Here is a 21,326-nt window from a genome sequence, read left to right on the forward strand (position 1 = left end):
ATGACTTGCAGTTTTTGCTCATTGCCCCTGCAAGATAACTTTGATGTTTTATTACTGTTACAATAGGACCAGTATGAATTTGTCTTTGATGGTTACACCCTCTCATTAGTTTGTACTGAGTTTCTTAGGGGAGAAGACCCTCCAAATACAATGAAACCCCAACTTCTTAGATAGGAAACAGATCTGAAAAAATAGCCAAAGAGAAGGCATCAAACAAAGAAGCTTCAACAAAAAGAAAGAAATCCAGAGAAAGGAGTAGCTAAGAAGTAAAGACTCACAAAGACCATTTCACAAGGACTGAGGATTCAGCACCTTGGTTCTGAGAGAGAGATTATAAGGCACCATAACCTCTACATATGTCAGATCTTTTCAAGAGTAGGCAGAAGGCTACTGAGAGTAATGGAACAGACTTTGGATTCTGGTAGTTTCCAGCTGGGGGTATGTTACCTGGGAGGGTCATGGCTAAGAACCAGATGTCACACACATTGTGTACTTTATGCTAGAAACTGTGTACATTGTTTCATTCAATCTGCACAAAACCTTGTATTAAGATCAACTATCCCCCTTTTACAGATGAGTAAACTGAGATTAGCAGGAAATATAAAAGAATTCCACCAAGCTCACAGTTTGGAAAGGAAGAGAGCCTTGATTTTCTCATAGCCTTGACCCCATTCTTTCAGACGACACTGGCTCTGGTGCTACTTTCATGAAGACAGAGAGTCGAGCGAGTCAAGAGGAGAGGAGAGTCTGGGGCTGAGCAATGAGACTGGGTGGACCCAGGGTACAGTCAGCTTGCAGGACAGGCTTTAGATTGACACTAAAATAAAGACAATGGTGGTAAACCTGGAGTCCAAGGAATGCCAGGAGCGAGCGCTTAGAATCCATCCTGAAATGCAGGAACGATGCTCAGGGGGGCCTCCCGCCCTGCACACAAAACTCACCCACGCCGAGGACGCTGCCTCTCTCGCTGAAACCACATGGAACTCCAGGAATCTTGTGTTTGCCTCCTGTGTTCCCAGCTGATTTGAACATCTGCCTGCAAGGCACAGCTCTAATTAGTGTAAATATGCTGTGCTGAAATTAAATAAATATCAAAACACATTTCTGCTACTGCTGCCTCGTTCTTCTCCCATTACCTTAGCTGGAATTGTAATGGTTCAAGTGAGACAAATCCCAGTTGTCCTCTGCATTTTTTCTGCTAGAGAAGCCAATATCCAAGCAACATAATTCAGCTTCTCCGTGTGTCATAAGTTTCAAAAGACATGAGGAGCTCTGGCTAAAATGGGAAAATGTTACAAAAAGCAAGGATTCCAAGTTACAACAAAACATCTTTGAATTATGGATTTCTGTCTTGCTTTTGTTCATTTATATTTAACATGCTTTAATTGAGCACCTATTATTTGAAAAATCATGTGCTAATGCAGTTTCTGGGATGCCAAATAGAAGAAAACAACAACAAAAAAATGTCATGTTCTCTCACGAAGCAGAGAGAAGCAGCACAAAGTTATACATTTATATAGAAGGGGAGAAAATATACAAGCATATTTTGTAGTATTACGAAGGTACACACTAAAAGTGACAGAGGTCAGGTATAGATAAGGTACCACATGGATTTAGAGACAGAGGTTACGTCCATTTGGAGAATGACGGGAAGAGCCTCTGGTGAGTTGAGAATAGGAACGTTTGGTTGCCGTAAGGTCTTTGGAATAAATTCTGAGAGAAGAATCCTTTTGGAGGATTTTATCTGAAGAGTGTCCAGGAGTTATCACTCTGCTTTGGGGATCCCATGATGGAGCCAACTGAGTTGTCTGCCTGCCCCCACCAGATGGAGGCGTGATGACTAGTTCTTTTCTTAGCACTTGTGTCACCCAAGACCTAAAGTTTTTACTTACTCACTTGTCTGCCTTCTATCATTAAAACATAAACCTTATGATAATAAAGACTTTGTTTTCTTTCCTCCATTATCTCCAATGCATAGAACAATGCTTAGCACATAGTAGAGTTTAATAGATATTTACCTATCAATAGTCAGTTGTGAGACAACACCTTTATATATCCGTTATCTTTACCCCCTGTATAAACCCTCAGGGTTCTGATTCTTGTCCCCATTTTATAGATGAAGAAACTGAGGTTCAGTGAGGTTATATAACTGGACGAAAGAACGTTGGCACATCTGGGTGTGTGAATATGTGCATGTGGAGGTGGAGATTTGGCAGAAGGCGCTTGGCTCCCTGGCAGTGCAAAGGGGAATGGTCTCAGCTGAACTCGGAGGTTTTGCAGGTCGGTTCTTGGTGGAGCCCTGTAGCATGTCCACACCCTGTGAGGCAGTGGCTACATTAAAGTCCAGGCGGTGTCTCTTAAACCTGTCTGCCTTTAGATGCACCAGGGCGCTCGTGGTGGGAAGCGGCTTTCATATAAGACTCATGCCAGAGACCCTCCCCAGATGTCCGGGCTAGGCAGGGACACGAAGAGATCCTTCAAAGATCTGCACGTCCGAGCGGGGCTTGAAAGCAGCCAAGTGTGTTCCACATCTCCAGCGTGTCACAAAGTAAAGAGGGTCTTCTCACCCGAGTCAGGGACTTCTAGGAGGCACAGACGTGGGGGAACTTCCAGAAGGCACCTTGGATTCCGGAAGCAAGTTTACTGTGGTGAGGTGGAGTTTGAAAGAGTGCTCTATGGTATTGAAATTGTCTACATAGATCATGGCAGGGGCAGAAGAAAGGAGTGAGGTGAGGTCCGCCTCCTTCCCGTCTGCGGCCAGCAGCCTTCAGGCCGAAGGTGGCCAGAGGGCCTCCCAGCCTCCAAGTTCAGCCAAACTTTCTCCCTCTTCCTTCCTCAAAAATGCGTCCCCAGCCTCTGTGTTAGGGGAATAAGCATTCTCAAACCAGATGTTCTCCACACTAGCCTTCACTTAACTGACTTGAGAAAGATCAGCATGCTCTGGCAGCTACGTATGTCACTGGCAGTCCTCACTGTCGCTACCTTTGCAGTAACAGACTTTAGAACTTATTTTACCCAGTGAGAAACTGAAGCCGAGAGAAGTGCCTCAAGGCCGGGGTGGAATGCTGGCCCTGCGCAGGCTGGATTCAGATGCACTGTCCCCAGCTCAGTGTTTGTTCGTTTTTTCATCTCCTCTGTTCCTGCCGGGGTTTCCGACTAATATCTCCTTTTCTCAGGTCATTCGCAAGGGTAGGGGTCTTTGGAGGAAATTTTAAAGGAAAGTTAACTTTCAAGCCTGTTAACATAAAAACATTCCTAATGTAGACCCTGCTTTCAAACAAAAGAAGACATGCACAGCTGGTGTGCTTGCCTTTCTGCTTGTAGGATTCTTGCTCCGCCATTGAAACACTCTCTTTCTCTACTGGGAGTTTTCTAGAACTCCCAGGGTGTGCTCCCGTGGTGAGACGGCCTGGATGGCTGGCCCCTCTCTAACCTGCGGGCTTCTTGCATCTGCAGAGGCAGGAAGAGCAGCTTCTGCTTTCAGAGCTGATTTGAAACAGGAGAACAGTTGTAACAAGATGAAAAGGGACATTTCCTGAAACCCAACTGTACAGAACCAATAAAAGCTGAAAACCCGGCCCAACGCTCAGGCCATGGGTCATACCAGGGCCACACGTGACGTCTGTCAGGCCTGACCTTGCAGGGTCCCCTTGAGGAGCAGGCTTGCTGCCCTCCCTCGGGTGAGCCCCATTAACCCTTTGAAGATAAACCCTGAGCAAAAATACTCTTGGACACTCACCACTGTAATACGTGCAAATGCACAATATGCGCATACAGAGTTCAGGAGAGACCTTTTTCTACAGTTAGTGTGAAAATGCTGCCATGTGCGGGGCTCTGTTTTAAGTTTGAGGTTTGCAGGGATCCATGCCTGTAAAGGGAGAGGGCTCCGGATGCTCGTACTGGTGAAGATTGATGGTTATGACTTAGATCCCTGGTTTGGTGGTTAGTGATGCTGGCCACTCTGCACAGTACAAATGCTGGGGAAACGCTCAGGTCTGGGTGGTGAGCGAAACAAGGGAACACTGCCATGGGAGCAGCCTGATCACGCCTGCGTAAAGACCTGTGTGCTGCAGAAGAGTCGGAGGAAAACCATGGAATCATGTCGGCAGTCACCGCTGGGTGTTGGTGAAATGCTAATCGCCCTCTCTTGGACTGCATTTTAAGGGATTTCTGAATTTTATATAATAAATATGGAATCCTTTAAAAACATATACTACTTTGCTATTTTTCTCTGATTCTAAAAACAACATGACTTTATTGTAGAAAATGTTGTAAAGAAAAGTGTGAATAAAAAGCTAAAACTCCAGGGGCCGGCCTTGTGGTGTAGAAGTTAAGTTCTCACGTTCCACTTAGGCTGCGCAGTGTCTGCTGGTTTAGATCCGGAGTGTGGACATACGTACTGCTTGGCAAGCCATGCTGTGGCAGGCATCCCACATATAAAGTAGAGGAAGATGAGCATGGATGCTAGCTCAGGGCCAGTCTTCCTCAGCAAAAAGAGGAGGGCTGGTGGCAAATGTTAGCTCAGGGCTAATCTTCCTCAAAAAGAAAAAAGACTTAAAACTCCAAAATTTTCTTGCTCAGAAATCACCATTACTAATCAATTGTTGCTTTTTTCTTTCCAGTCTTTTAACTTATGCACATATGCACATTTGCACACATATGAACAGATGTGTGCATGCATTTTATCACAAAGACAGAATCATTCTTTATATGTCTTGCTGAATCTTAAGGTTGTTATATAGTTAATACATTATCATTAAATAAATCAAAGACATGCGTTATAAAATTTGTTCAAGACAGTGTTTCGTTTTTAATTATTGCATGATATAACATTATAAGCATGCGTGAGAATAAATGATTTTGACCAATGATTTCTATCAGGCAGTCAATTTATTTCTATATTGCTATTTCAAATGTAATATCATAATGAATTTCCATTTACAGGTGTTGTTTTACACTTGTCCGATTAATTTTTTAAGACACATTCTCCCAAGGGAAATTGATGAATGCATTTTTAAGGCATCTTAATGTATTTCCAAATAGTCTTGAAGAATGTTTGTACCAATAAAATTTTTACAGGAGTTTTAAAGTTTCTGCTACTCTACAGCCCTGCCAACGTCGGGCGTTATCAGAGTTTTCCATCTTGACAGGCCACACTGTTGTTGAGCTTTAAAGAATTTTTTAATATATATTCTAGTTGTGAGTTCTTTTTCAGATCTGAGGTTCTGCAAATATTTGTTCCCAGTCTGAAGCTTGTCTTTCCATCTTCTCATAGTTTTTCACACAGCAAAATTTTTTATTTTAATGAGGTTCAATGCATCAAATTATCCTTTTTTTGGATTGTGTTCTTGGTCATAAGTCTAAGAATTCTTTACATAATTAAGAATTTGGCAAATTCTGAAGGTTTTCTCCTACATTTTTATGTAAAGTAAATTTTAATGTCATGTAATGTAAATTTTATTCCGTTAAGCTCACTCACCATCGAGACCTGAGTTGAACTGACTCATTATAAGACATGAGCTGTAGGTCAAGGTTCATTTTTTGCCTGTGGATGTCCAGTTACTCAGTATCTGATTTTTAAACACGTGTTTTGCAAACAGCTATGTTATTCAGTTATCTTATTTAGCCAACAGCTTTTCAGTTATTTTACTTTAATTTTGCAGATACCGTCTGTTTTCATTTTTCCTAATTGCTTTGGTCAGTAAATTTATGGTTTCTTTTATGTTGTAGTTTGCTTTTTTAATTGCTAAATGTTTACAGTCATTTTAAAAATTTTGTTGTATTTATATTTATTTTATTGCATCACAGTCAGTGAGGGTGAACAATACACTTTCTAATTTCTGGAGTTCATAGAACTTGACTTACATAGGAGAATTAGAAAAATGTTCCGTAAAGTTTAATATACCTCTCTCACTTTTTTTTCTTCATAATTCCACTATTCTTTGAATTTTTGGTATTTTCTTTCAGCTTTCTTTGTATGCAAAGCAATGTTGTTGTTTTTGTTGTTTATTAAGACTTTACTTTTGTAGAGCAGTTTTAGATTTACAGCACAATTGAAGGGAAAGTACAGAGGTTCCCCCCTGTGCTTCCTGCCTTCACACACGCACAGCCTGCCCCGTTATCAACATCCCCACCGGGGTGGGCCATTTGTTACAATCATGAACCTACATTGACACATCGTGAACATCCAAAGTCTAGAGTTTACATTAGGGTTCACTCTTGGCGTTGTATATTCTCTGGGTTTGGACAAATGTATAATGACATTTATCCATCATTAGGGTATCATACAGAGTATTTCCATTGCCCTAAAAGTCCTCTGTGCTTTGCCTATCTATATTTATCCTTCTAACTTCTGGCAATCAGTGATCTTTTTATTGTCTTCATATTTTGTCTTTTCCAGAATGTCATAAACTTGGAATTATACAGTATTTGGTCTTTTCAGATTGGCTTCTTTCACTTAGTAAAATGCTTTTAAGGTTTCTTCATGTCTTTCCATGGCTGGACAGCTCATTTCTTTTTTAGCCCTGAGTAGTATTCCATCGTGTGGCTGGACCACAGTTTATTATCCATTCACCCACTGAAGGACATCTTGGTACTTTCTAAGTTTTCTCAGTTATGAATAAAGCTGCCGTAAACATCCATTTGAGGGTTTTATGTGGATATGAATTTTCAGCTCCTTTGGGTAAATACCAAGAAGCACAATTTCTTGATGATATGGTAAGAGTATGTATGAGTAGTTTTGTAAAATATCGCCAAACTGTCTTCTAAAGGGGCTGTACCATTTTGCATTCCCACCAGCAATGAATGAGGGTTCTTTCTGCTCCGCATCCTTGCCAGCATTCCAGCATTCGGTGTTGTCAGTGTTCTGGATTTTGGCCATTCTCATAGGTGTGTGGTGGTATCTCATTGTGGTTATAATTTGCGTTTCCCTGATGACATATGACGTGTAGTATCTTTCATATGATTATTTGCCATGTGTATATCTTCTTCAGTGAAATGTCTGTTAAAGTTTAAAGTTTTTGGCCCATTTTTAATCAGATTGTTTGTTTTCTTATCGTTGAGATTAAATAGGCCCTCTCTCACTTTGGACATGTCAGTTAGAGATCCCGTCCTCTTAGGAAACTGCTGCTCCCCATTCTCAGTATAAGCATCCTGGCCCATGGCCTTGCTCCACTGAGCATCGGTGGCCAGTACACTGTTGTTCACTGGACTCATACATATATACACTTTCCATTTGAAGTGTGTGTCTATCAAGAGTCCATTGTATTTATTGTCATTATTATCATAATCATACAGTTGAATTAAATATTATGTACATTAATGATCTGTGAGCATGAAAAGAGAGCTTTTGTAAGTATGAATTTAGTGTTAGACATGCTAAGCACAATTGTCCAAAAACACTATATTGAATTAAGTAGTGGCATGTTAACTGCCAAAGCTTGGGGAAAATCAGAAAATTCTAGAAAGATATAGATTATTTCAAAAGGCTATCCAAAATCTTGCTTTCTGTTAAAGAAAAACCAAATGAAAACTGTAAAACTTAAATTTTATTAGTGTATTGTCATGAAAATAATTGCATTTCCCATTATTTTTGGATTTTTCCACCTTTAGTTTTAGTGATTATTATTAATAGAATAGTAGTATATTATTATTTTATATTATATACCTTCAATTTCAAGAATTCTGATATTATCCACCTTTTTAATCACAGTATAAATAATAAGGTGACAGTTTCCATGTTGACTGTCATGTTACAGCTTCCCAATGTGTGTGTGGTTGTATCTCAGCTGTATCTCACCTCTTGAGTGCTGAGCATTTCTCTAAAAATGGATATAAGTTTGACTTTTAATCTCTCTGATGGAACAATGGAGAATTATGCATTCTTTTCCCCATTCCACAGAGAAAAGGATTCATTGAAAGAAAGCATGACAATCCTAGCACAATGCTGCCGTGAGAAGACTCTCCCCTACCTCTCAGAATTGTAATTCTTCAGTGAATCTGCCCAGCACGATATAGAAGCCAGCCTTCTGTAAGTGTTCGCTCCCTTTTCTTCCTCTTGTTCGTGAATCTTGTTATGCATGCAAAAGGCTCTCTGTATTTTATGGAGGATACAAGTAAAGACAAGCCCAGACCCCTGAGATTTCAGCATATACTTTGACCAGTTGCTAAAGCAAGTGCCCCCTGCTTAAAATAGTATAAGACGACAGAGAAAAATAAAACATATTTACATAATAATGTCAGGATTTTCTCTTAATGTGACCTATGAGGTTAAAAGCCTTTCCATTCAAGATTAGATCAAAGTTATTTGAAATGGAGATCTACAGCCCAGAGGGAGACAGAAGGAGAAAAAGAGAGACATTAGACATGGGATGAGAAAGGACAACAGAGACAGAGAAAGAGAAGCCCAAAGAAAAGAGGAAGGGAGAAAAAAAAGCCTGGAGATGCTTAATTTGTTTTTCCTACTGGGATTGATTATACTTTGGGGCTGGTCAGTGTAATGGTATTTATGGGGCCTGTCAGTGCTGGTGTCTTTGAGATGTGAAACTGATCAGTAGCCTTTCAGAGTACCTGCTGCAGACCCAGCTCTGTGCTGGACTTTGTGGGGAGCACTGTGGGAACATGTGGGTGCAAAGGCAGTGTAAAGCCATCAGAGTCTGATGTGAAAATGCTGTTCTCATTGAACGAGTGTGATCATGGACGTTAGGATTCCAGCCAAGCTTCACATCCACATGCAGCTTTTCTTTAAGGCATAACAACAAATATTTGATGAACTATAATGATATGTCTCTGCCTATTTTACTCCAAGCCCCCTTTGCTGATGATACAAAAAGATGTGAAAATTGTAGTCGCCCGCAGAAGAACTTAGTAAATGCTTATTGAATGAATGAAGAATTGACATTCAATGCTCTTTAACCTTTAACACCAATGAATGTTAGATTATGAGTTCCAGGATGGTAGAGTCTTGTCCAGCTTGCTTCGTCCAGTATCCTTGCGCACTTAAAGACTGATGCTCTAGTTCCAAAGGTGGAAACAATTGTCTGTTCATATTTCTCTAAATGTATGAGTCTTTAACTCAAAGAGCATAAACTCGCTAGGTATGAATAAAACAAAAGCTCCATTTTTGATCTTTATCAGACTTAGTAGGAGAAGGCAGCAGAAGATCTCTAGTGCAAAGAGGGAAAATGTTGTAAACTCTTACCCCTTCAAATAAGATTTAGTATGGATTTTGGCAGATAGAAGGGAAAGGCTTTATTTCTGCCCTGTGAGAATCTGGGTTTGTCATATCCAGAGAAAAAGGACTCTGTCCTCAGACCTTAGCAGGCATGTCAGGAATTATGTGGACAAGAGAGCATCCCATAACCTCAAGACACCTGGAAAGAGTGTAACAGGGCTTTTTCTTCAGGGCCTAACTGGCTATAATCACAACTCTTAGCTAGCGTGGCTGAGCGCTCAGAGGCTGGGCATCTTCACGTGCGAAGGTGACCTGCAGTTCTTTAAAGTTATGCTGCCGAGAGCCATTTCCATTCTTATATCACAACCACTTCATTTCTGCCTGTGGTCAAATGGCTGTATATAAACAGGGTGCATTAGCTCACCTTTAATTTGAAGTCTAGGGGCTTCAACAAATTTAGGGGGACAGTCCTGCGCAGTGCTTTTCAAACTTGGGCCCCATGCAAATCATCTAAGAGGTTTCAGATATTACAGCTATCTAGTTTCCTCTCCAAGCAATTAAATCAGAATGTTTGGGGTTGAGGCCTGGGGAATAAGCATTTTTAAAAAGCCCCCCAGCTAATTGTCTTACTGACCAACTATGAGAAACACTGGCCATCAACTTTGCTCCTTAAAGTGAGGTCCACAGATGACCAACATTGCCATCTCCAAGAAGCTTATTAGAAGTGCACAGTCTCAGAACTCACACCAGACCTAGGAGCCCAGGATCTGCATTTTTATAGCATTCTCGGGGGATTCAAATGTGCACTAATGTCTGAGGCTAAAGGGAGAAATTCTTATAAAATGGAATGTACAAAGGAATTTAGCACCCGAAGAAGAATTCCTGAGCCCCTTATTAATGCATTAGTAATAATTGTAAATTATCTGTTTGTTGAATAAATGGATGACTATAAAATATAAAGCATGTGAAAGAATCCCAGGGAGAAAAGCTTGCACTCAGCTTTACCACGCACGATGTATGGAGAATGGCAAAGCTCTCAGACTAGAGACTCACAGCCTAGTTATTCAAGGGGCCCGTATCAGTTCAGCTATCTGCATCCAATTTTCCACAGGATAGATGATTTGGAAGGAATGTCATTATGTCTGAAGTCATCATTATGAGAAAAGCAGATCCACTCACTCTGGATGTGAGTTTGTTTATTTTTTGCTTTGGTGGCAAATTCCTGGTCAGAGACTTCTGATTTCTCTACAAAGGCACCATCCCTTGAGCTCAGCTGCTTGCACAGTCCGCCCTCCGTTCCTTTCCTGAGCTCAGCCGTCTCTCCTCACTTTCTCTCTCTTATGTGCGGTTGAGGTTCCAAAGTCACCTGGTCCCCGCAAGCTACGGCCTCATCGCGCAGATGACCTGTCGTTGCAGATGACCTCTGGCTACTTCACAAGAGAGGGAGGCAGACGTGGGATGGTCTTTCCGTAGCCACCTCCCCAGCCATTAAAATGAGTAAACAGTTGACTGATTCTGGTTGTGATCTTCCTCTGTATCTCAGCCACCAGGTAAACTTAGCCAATAAAATAATGGCTTCTCTTCCCTAGTCTGTGGTCCTCTTGCCCAGGGCTGGCATTGCTCCAATGAGAAGAAGATGCATAACTAGAATAATACATTCGCAAGAAAAGTGCCAAAATGACTGACTTTCACACCTCAGGACCAATGGCTGATAACATTCAGTGCTGATCAGATTTTCAGAGAGAAAACAAGAGCATGGTAAGGAGCGGGGTGTGCTGTAGCAAGACAGGACCCATGGGAGCCCCAGAGAGAGGAAAGAAATTTGTTGAGAAGAGCTGACTCCATGTCCATGGATGTCACAGCAGGATGTTACACAGTCTGCGTCTTTGCTTGCAAATGTGAAATTACTCGAGGTATCCTGCCACGAGTAAAGGGCTAGCACTATAGTCAATCAAAGATTTTTGAATAAATAAATACCTCTTCCAAACCTTTCACTTGGGGTTTATATTTGTTATTTTTAATTTTAATTATGCTTTCCAAATGTCAGGTAAATAACATGGTTTCAACCACTCCAGGACATTTTTAAGTGTCTACAGAGCACTTGGCAATGAGCACAATAGCCAGAGCCTCAGTCCCTGGCCTGGGCCTCACCAGACCTCACTGCTGACTTTCACTTGGTATCATGTTTCCAGTCACAGGGAGAAACCCTTGCACAAATGAATATTTTTAATGTTTGGAGTACAGATATCCTCTGACTGAAGTCTAAAAAGGAGTTCTCTGCTTGTGCTTAGAGTTGCCCAATAAACTTTAAAAAAAATCTGGTTTTTGATATCAGTAATCTCCTGGCAAAGGACCACAGAGCCTGCGAGAACGGTAGTCAGATGACGGCACCAGCACAGATCAGGGGAAAACGTTTTCTTCATTAGAAGAAACACACATGGATCCCAGATAACTACACCTTCCCTTAAGGTTTAGGACCTGAGGTCTGGTGGTGTATCACATTATGTGAGAAGAAAAAAGTAATTGACAAAAACACAGATACAATCTATGTTTTCTCACATTCTCTGCAAAAGGAGAGAAGTTGAAGACGGACGCATTTACGTGGCGGTGCTGTTCTTCTGAGCATCTGCGAAAACAAACGGGTCATCTGACTCAGCGTGCACAGAGAAGAGCCAGGATGCCACAGCGTCCTTCTTAAAAAGAGGATCGGAAAGGTGAGCTTAGATATTGAGAGAGTTCTAGAGTTGGGGGTTTCTTTGCATCGCACTGGCAGTATCTTTTAAATCCTCTTTTATACATACATACATAATTCATGCATACATATAGGGCGCACACACATATACTTTCCTCATTTTTAAAAACCTACACACACACACCAGTAAATCACGCAGCTCAACAATAAGGCTAGAGCCATGTGCTTTATTTATGGGTGGAAATTTCAAAGTGAATAGTAAATTTTTTTGCCTTATGGCCTGTTTGACAGTATAATTGATTGGATTCATCTCAAATATGCAGCGTGACCTTTATGGTTCTGGTATTCGGAAGCGGCGTTAGACTTAGCCCATTGCCTTGTGGATTTGTTCGATGTGGTTACTGTCTGCGGAACATAATTTGCCCTCTCGTACAGAAGCTAACCTGCGTTTTATTAGTCCGTGTTATAATGGCTTTTCACCATGTTTATTTGTTAAACACACTAAATCACAGCAATTGTTTTTACCCTAAAGTATTTTAAATGACTTCTTGTTACAATGTGATCATTCACTCATCTTTTCAATAAATATTTGCCAAACACCTACCAGGGGCGAGGCAAAATGCTCTCCACAGTTTATACTAATCAAACTTGTGTCAGACAGGCTCTGCTCTCAGGGGATTAACTAGTCTCTGGAAGAAATGGTCCATTTAAACAAGCACTGTGATACCAGGTGAAAGGTGAAGGAGGAGCGGCAGGAAGGGGCTGTGGGCATTGAGGAAAGACATCTTCCCACTAAGAGGTGCAACCCCAGAAGGCTTCCCAGAGGAGTGGAGTTGGGTCCACTACTGGGAGGACTGGGGACTGGGGCACACCAAGGAGGCAGAAGAGTTGAGGTGGAAGATGCTGTGGGACAAGAGAAGGAGAGAGTGCTGAATCTATGTTCCTTGCTAGTTTAGTTCTCATTAAGGTATGCCTTATTTCTTGCGTCAGATCCCTAGCCCTAAGGGGCTACATGCCACAGTGGTTAAGCTCGCAAATGCTGGATACAGAGCCTCTGGTTTAAATCCTGCCCCTCCCACTTTCTGGATGAGTGACTTTGAGCAAAGTCTTTGACCTCTCTGTGTCTCAAGTTTCCCTGCCTGTGAACTGAAGATGCTAGAAATACTACCTCCCTCATATGATGATTGTGAACATGAGGTGTTCATATCCCTCAAGCAGCTGGAGCAGCACCTGGCCCACAGTAAGCTGATAAAAGTGTCAGCTCTTTTTGCAAGAAACTAGCAGGTTTTCAAATATTCTGGTTAATAGAGTTTCTGCTCTTCTTTCCTTTATTCTGAAGATAGGTTTTAGTATCTACCAAAGTGCCAGACATTGTTCTGGAACCTGGAGACTCAGGGAGGACCCTGCGGCCCCAAGCCTCAAGTCGTGCAGTCTGACAGGGGGCACTGCTCTAGATTCAGTGCAGGCTCAGTCTGGAAAGTGAGACCATTATAAGAATATAATAGAGTGGAAAAGTAAATATAGGAGAAAGAATGAAAGAAGAAAAGTTTCATGGGGGTGTGACAACAGACAGCTTTGAAGAGTAAGTGGGAGCTTAGGAGGCAGACAAGATGCAGAGGGACAGACTCCAGACCTAGGGGAAAAATACTGTGAAAGACAGAGGCATTAGCCAGTCTGTCATATCTAGTCAACCCAGGCTGACCAGGAGACAATGGAGAACATGTTTGGCCTTGGGCTAGAGAGAGGGGCAGGGCCCAGGGTGAGGAGGGGCTGGCTTCTAACGGCTTGTGAATGAGACAGAGAGGCAGAGCAAAGACAAGATTTGCCAAGAGTTCATAACTCTTGGTTGAATTTTCTAGGCAACCTTGGGAACAAAAAGTTTAAAATATCAAAAAATAGCTCTGGGCCAAAATCATTTGCATAATTTGGATTCAACTTTTTTTAGCATACAAGTAGCTCATACTACTGCTTCTAACTTATCTCCTCCAAATCACAGAGGACTCAACAGAACGCTGCTTGTGATTAATGTGGTTGACGAGCAGATATTTGAAAGAAAATAATTGTGACATCCTTACCAAAACTAAATGATAATTTAGAAAATCAGAAGAACTTCACAGGTATGTGTTACTTTATTAATGGTTTTTTTTTTTTTTTGAGGAAGATTAGCCCTGAGCTAACTACTGCCAGTCCTCCTCCTTTTTTTTCCTGAGGAAACCTGGCCCTGAGCTAACATCGTGCCCATCTTCCTCTACTTTATATGTGGGACACCTACCACAGCATGGCATGCCAAGCGGTGCCATGTCCGCACCCGGGATCCGAACCAGCGAACCCCAGGCCACTGAGAAGCGGAACATGCGAACTTAACCACTGCGCCACCGGGCCGGCCCTGTGTTACTTTATTAAGATATTTTCCTTTTAAAAAATTTAAAACTCCGCACTATTACAAATTTTGTTTTAATACCAATAGAAATTTTCAAAAGAGCAGTTTGATCATACAGAGATTCCTGCTTTCTCTGACCTCCTAAGGCATTTAATTTCTCTACTACTTTGCTCGACATTTAAAAACTTCAATTTTGTGGGTAATAAATACTTCCATGTGTGTTGCCTGCTCCCCTTTCACAACAACCCTTGAGAAAGGTCCTACATACTAACATTTTGCGGCTGAAAATATTGAAGTTGAGAAAGGATAGCTTACTGAAAAGCAAGTAGCTATTAATTGGATGCTCTATATTTCAATCTAGATCCGTCTTTGAAACTGACTACACTGCCCAATTTACTCACTGGGTCCCACGATTCTTCACCTGAATCGTGAATGACATCTTACTTCCTTTATTGTTTTGCTAGGGCTGATGGAACAAAACACCACGTACCGCGTATCTTAGAACAACTGGAATTCATGCTTTCATAGTTCTGGAGACTCAAAGTCCAAGATCAAGGTGTCAGCAGAGTTGAATTCCTCTGAGGGCTGTGAGGGAGAATCTGTTCCAGGCCTCTCTCCTAGCTGCTGGAGATTTACTGGAAATCTTTGGCGTTCCTTGGCTTGTAGAAACATCACCCCAATCCCCGCTTCCACATTTATATGACATTCTCCCTGTGAGTGTCTCTGTCCAAATTTCCCCTTTTTATTAGGACACAATCCTTTGGATTAGGGCCCATCCTGATGACATCACCTTAACTTAACTAATTACATCTGTAATGATCTTATTTCCAAATGAGGTCACAATCTGAGGTATGAGGGCCAGGACTTTAACATGTGAATTTAAAGGGGGACACAGTTCAATTGATGAAACTTCCCAAATTCGACTAAATGGCTATCGAGATGAAGAACCATGTCTCACAATTTTGTGTGTTTTATGTGTTCCTGCAATGTTGAGTCTTGGACAAAGCCAGGCAGGTGTAGGTCAACTGCAGCAAAACCATTTTAATTTAGAGGCTGGCATTTGGAATTAGACATGAATCACCCTTGCAGCGGGCCAAGCCTTCTTGTTGCCGGGAGTGGTGTGAGTTGATGAGTGTGCATTGAACTCAGCTATAGCAGATGTAACCAAATCCACCTCTAGAATGAGGAACATTATGCAGAGAGTGTGATACAACATCAACACTTGTTCAGAATCGTGGTTGTCCCACAAGGGGATGGACCCTACCATGAGGCAGTTAAAATAAAAGGCAGGTGGTAAGATCCAAGCTACAGTGGGAGAGGCAAGCTGTGAGCATCAGGGAAGGCTGCCAGGAGGTTGAGGATCCTATAGCCCACTGCAGAAACCACAGGCTTGAAGAGTCTCAGGAAAACAAGACAGTTATCAGGATGTGGGCCAGAGATCCTTTTCCAGACATGAGCAATTGGTCCAAAGCAGGCTCAGCAAGAGAGCCAAATGTGGGGTTTATAGCTCTGGCAGATCTTAAGCCCCTTTTCACTAAGAGAGATTTGATCCCAGATCCCAAGGGGATGATGTAACAGCAGCTGGGAATGGGAGTTAATGAAGTCCATGGAGGTATAAGAATTCACACACAAAGGGTATGGGAAGTGAGCGAATCCTTAGATACAGTGTAGACACACCGAAAAACTTGAATTAATGAAGGAATTGAGAGGAGGAAGAGGGGAGTGGAAGGGAGAAAGAAATGAGGAGCAAATGAGATGGTAGTTCCTGGAAAACCCCTAGCTGAAATATTTGGGAAACATAAATCTGCAAATTGACTGGAAATGAGATGAAATTTAAAACTGAAAACTGAATGCGTTGGAAACACAAGTTTGAACATAGAAAGGAAGCTAGTTAAGAGAATGGGTTTTGGAAAGACACAGGTTAGGTATGAATCCCAAGTCTGTCATTTTTAGTTGGTGGATGTCAGATAAACCCTTTGCCTCTCCAGGTCTCAGTTCCCACATGAGTAAAGTTAAGAGAGTGATACCTTCTTCAGGACGCAATGTATGGGCTAAAGAGATTATGAATGTCAAATGCATATTCATTTAAAGAACATGATGCCAGGTGCAGAGTACAGACACAAACAATTCTGGTTTTCTCTTTCTTCCTTTTCAAATTTCCAATTTAAAACTAAAATATAATCTTCTGGGCTTATTTAGAAAAAAGTTTGTTTATGAAATGGAAGCTGATTAATGGAAAACAAAACAACGACATTAGCATTCGCTCTTAACATATTGAGATATCTAGTAATGTCACAATAAATGAAAAAGTGATTATTTCTTCCTTGGGAATAGGCTAGATGTGTGAATGTCAGATCAATGGACACACAAATGAATGGACTGAGTCCAGGTGGCTGAATTTCAGCCCAGAAAGACAGGAGTCCCTTGACTGTTGTCTCTCACCTGAGTCAAGTTTGAGGAAACAAGGAACTAACTGACCCGAGGGGGACACAACTTATCTGATGGGGGAAGGGTGGATATGAAGTGTACAGGAGTCAGAAATTTACTTACACAATTTGAACTGGATTAGCAGGAATTTTCCTGAATCCATTTTTCTTGAGATTTGTAAAGGTTCCACAAGAAAATCAACACCCATCTACCTAAAAATCTCCAAATAAATATAATCACCCATTAATTCGATGCTTCCAAAGGTCCATGAGCTTTTTCATTCTGCAGGTAGTACTTTAAGATTCCTGTTCCTCATGGACATCCTTTATTTCTGGGCAGCGGTGCTGCTGTTTAAATAACCGAGGGGATCAGCTCACCACCAGTGGTCAGCCCCCTGGAGAGGTTTGGATTTTGTAGTGTTTGAAGTAGATTTGTATACTCAGTGAAAATTAATCTTTTCAAAAAATAGTTAAATGCACAAACCCTGTTCAAGTAAACATCAGAAATGTTAACCCTGTCTAATAAAGGGCAGCCATATACAATCTCTTAAAGGAATACTTTGTTGTGTTGACAGTCTGGGGGGGAAAGGAAATTCTAAGAGAAAAATCCCCAAATTGCCTTTTGTCTGTCAGACACCTGCCCCTCAAAAACATAGAGGCATGCCCATGAACTGTTACTCTAGAAATCAAACTATTTATTTTCCCCAAGACCGTTATACAGGTACATCAGAAAACAAAAATAGACTGACTATGTTTATTGCCAATTATTTAAACAAGAGGGTAGAGACCTTCATGTAAAGATCCAGATCATAAGTGATTTTGACTTTGCAAGACATAAGGTCCATGTCTCAGCTACTCAATTATGCCTTTGAAAGCAGCCACAAACAATGTTTACCTTGCCGTGCCGGGATTGGAGCTATGACTGTTACTTGCTGACACCTGGTAAACCATTCTCTAGATAAGGGTCTACAGGTCTGTTTTTTCCCAGATCTCTTCCTATGAAATATTTTTAAGCATTGATAAAAAAATATATATATATTCCATTCATTTTTAGTAGTAATTTACTAATAGCCACATATATACTAAAAAAATACACAAAATAGAAATTAAAAAAATGAGATAAAGATAAAATAAGCAATAACCTAAAATGATCACTTAATAGTACAACTTTTTCATGTGAGAAATGTGACTAAATATTGTCTATTAAATTTGAAAACTTGGTTCGGTGCTTTGTGTTATAATAATTTGTGTGGATCTAAGATCAGTTTATTTCTCTGCTTTTTAATGACTATCACAGCTGAAAAAGACGCCTCACTGTGATATCCAGGAGGAATTCATTTTTGTGCTCACTGAATGACGATGCTCAGGATTAAATCCCATACGCCAATTAAGTAACAATTTGTGTTAAAATTTGTCCCTCAATTTTCCATCTTTTATAATGTCAATCAGTTGTTCTCCAAACTAATTGGAAGGTATTGCACTTTTTTTTATTATTAACAGATGGGTTATAATCCCACTGAAAGTCTTTATTTAAATTTTTTATTAAGAAATTAGAAATTATGCTTCCAAGATTTTTTAAATACTTGAAGGAGGGTTTTTTTCTTTTCTTGCTTACACAGGTGAATTACTTGTGTTATTTTTGGCAATGAAATCACATAATGATGGAAATATATCTAACACCTGTTTATATAATGTTCTTAAGAAATAGTAATGATTTTTTTCAAAATAAAGAAGCCAGTTACTTCTGCACTCAACATTAACATGTCATCTTCATGTGGAGGAAGAAGGTAGACCTGCTCTCCCCAGGGTGTCTGCAGGGCGCCATATATCTGGAAGGCATTGGTTTCCCACGTAACGTGGCTCATAAAGAGCTTGCAATGGGAGCGAAGCCCTTAGCTCTGCCATTTTCTTGCTGTTCACATGTGCTTGCATTTTCCTATAATCCTAAATCTGCTATTTCTCTGCAGTAATCTTCTACAATAATTCTCCTTTTTGCGAGAATGTTCAGATGAAATTGGACAATGTAATCTGTAAATCCATAAACAAGTAAATTGAGTCGATAAACCTGAATCTGCTGAGGTGGAACACAGGAGTGAGAGAGCTGCTCTAATCCCTCGCATATGAAAGGAGTCTTCACTCCTCCCTCCTACGTGGCCCATGATATGTGGTCACCTGACATGTGGAGAGTGAGGAGGCCAACTCAAGACATACAGTAACTATCTGTAAGGTGTCATGTCTTCCTTATTTTGAAATAAATAAATGTAATTAGCCATTTCAGTGTTTCCTCCAGACCCCAGTGTGCCAACTTGTGATCCTCTGAGAGCAGCGTCCCCCTCCCCCCGACTTGGACATCACTGCTCTTCCTTGCAGTGAGGATCAAGGTTTCCCAAATACCCACAGTGCTCGGTTCAGACATGGGTGTGAGACCCAAACGAGCCAGGCAGAACTTCTCAGCCAGATACTTGAACAGAAATGGCAGTTTGTGGATTCCTTCCTTCTGGATTCCTGGAATCACACGCTTCTCGGTTGTTCACTTGTCCATTCAGTTCTTTAGTTGACCACACACATACCCTTCAAAAACTTGATTTTTCTATAAATTATCAAAACTTGGTTTCTCCTGCTGATAACCACAGAACCTGAATCGAGATGTGTGAAATTAGCAGTCTGCATGACATAGTCCCTGCCTACTTCTGCCATCTCAGGTCTCATCACCTCCTCAGGTCTCATCACCTCCTCAGGTCTCATCCTCTACTCAGGTGCTTTCTTTGCAGTGGCAATGGAAACACAGGATCCTTGTTATGTGCTTTTTCACTAACGACACTTTACAAATGCCCTCTCCCTTTCTGGACAACTTCCACGAGCCTCTATTCCCCCTAACTCCTTCACATTTTCAATGCTCAGCTCAGATATCATTACCTCCCTGAAAGGATTTTCTCTTCTCTACCGTCACACTGGGTGGATTTTCAATAATCTAGAATGATTTCAGTACTATTTATGCCATATACAAACTTGATTTTCCAGTCTGTCACCCTTCACTGGACTATGAATTTTGTGAATGAAACACCCTATGGTCGGCACACATGTGGAAAGAGAAAAGAAATGTAAGAACGTAGAATCATGCTGTAGGAGGCCCTTTCTACAAAACATCTCTTTCTATTCAGGTGTCATGATAAAACAGCCTATGGTGCTTAAATTAGATTGACACCAGACTTGCTCCTATAGTTTAGGTCTAAGACCAGCTCCCTCTCTAAGGAAAAGGCACTTTCTGATCTTTGTAATCCCCTGGCCTAAATATGAGCCGTTCTCTGGAGGCTGCACCCCTCACGTTTCCTCCTCATAAGCTCCCTCAGTCAAAGGTTGGGATGGTTTTAGAGTTATCTCCATTTTTGTTTATGAGGCTTTCTTTTGCAAGTTTATAAATTAAAAATTATGTTAATTCTGTTCTCTTACTCCCCATTCCAGTTCCTTGATAGAACATATGTCAGCTGATTGTTCTCACGATGCTTTGACACCGTAGAATATGCGTTTCCCCTGCTGCACATTGGATTTGCAATATTTTGGGCAATTAAAGCATTCCAGCTTTTCTTGCAAAGACAAACACCTTACCTGAGGGATAACTGAGGTCAGAATTCCACTATATTTTTATATGCTTATCTAATCTATTTTTTCAGAAAAAAAGGAATTACATTTTTTTAAAAAATCATAACGTGGAGGCCGGCCCTGTGGTGCAGTGGTTAAATTTGCATGTTCCACTTTGGCGGCCCTGGGGTCCCCGGTTCGGATCCCAGGTGCAGACCTAGCACTGCTTGTCAGGCCATGCTGTGGTAGGCGTCCCACATATAAAGTAGAGGAAGATGGGCACAGATGTTGACTCAGAGCCAGTCTTCCTCGGCAAAAAAAAGAGGAAGATTGGCAGCAGACATTGGCTCAGGGCTAATCTTCCTCAAAAAAAAAAAGAATCATAATGTGTACTCCACTGTGAGGATGGTTTCTATCTTAATGAGAAGACCGGAAATCGATGATCCAAGGATCAGAGTTGGAATAATGCCTTGTGTGAATACTTGCACACAGGCTGACACGTTTCTGAAGCTCCCAGGTAAAGCACTGCTTGGGCCCTCCAGGGAAGAACGTGGAGGGTCTTCCCTAGGAGACTCCTACAGATATTTACCAAAGAAGGGATGGAGAGGGAGAAAGCTGGCATCAAAGAAGGAGAGCATCTTTTCTCTGTGTTGTGTATGTGGGGGGAAGATGTGGCAGGGCCTGGGGTTCAGATGCAATATTGGGGAGGGGGTGAATACATTGTGCCATACTCCAGCCTCCTACTCACATACAGAGATGGGAGAAGGAGGCATGCTGACAGGATCCCTTGCAACCACCAAAATACCTAGAGGGCCTATTTGAGGAAGGAAAGGGAGTCATACAACATAGTCTAGAAGGTGAAGAAATAAGACAACGCTGAATAAATTACTTGATTTTCACTATTCATGAGTTACGCTCCCAAGCCACTATCATTTTACTATTAAAGATGAGAGTAACTCTGAAACCCTGGAAGATTTAGGACCCCCAGAGGCTAACCCTTGGATTCCATACAGCATCACAGCTAATCCTCTCAACAATTCCACGTTCTAGGAATTATTATCTTAGTATCCTTTATTT

The 21,326-nt window shown here is 41.3% G+C and overlaps 1 long non-coding RNA gene across 1 annotated transcript in view; it reads left to right on the top strand.

The window, feature by feature from the left end:
- Window positions 1-11,886, top strand: part of LOC111768168 (uncharacterized) — a 44,291-nt gene extending 32,405 nt beyond the window's left edge. Inside the window, exons 2-3 of the long non-coding RNA XR_002800352.2 lie at window positions 7,901-8,029; window positions 11,746-11,886. This is a non-coding gene — a long non-coding RNA (uncharacterized lncRNA). The remainder of the gene's footprint in view (window positions 1-7,900; window positions 8,030-11,745) is intronic.
- The last annotated feature ends 9,440 nt before the right edge of the window (window positions 11,887-21,326 follow it).

Source organism: Equus caballus, chromosome 15, assembly GCF_041296265.1.
Source record: "Equus caballus isolate H_3958 breed thoroughbred chromosome 15, TB-T2T, whole genome shotgun sequence".
Lineage (NCBI taxonomy): Eukaryota > Metazoa > Chordata > Mammalia > Perissodactyla > Equidae > Equus > Equus caballus.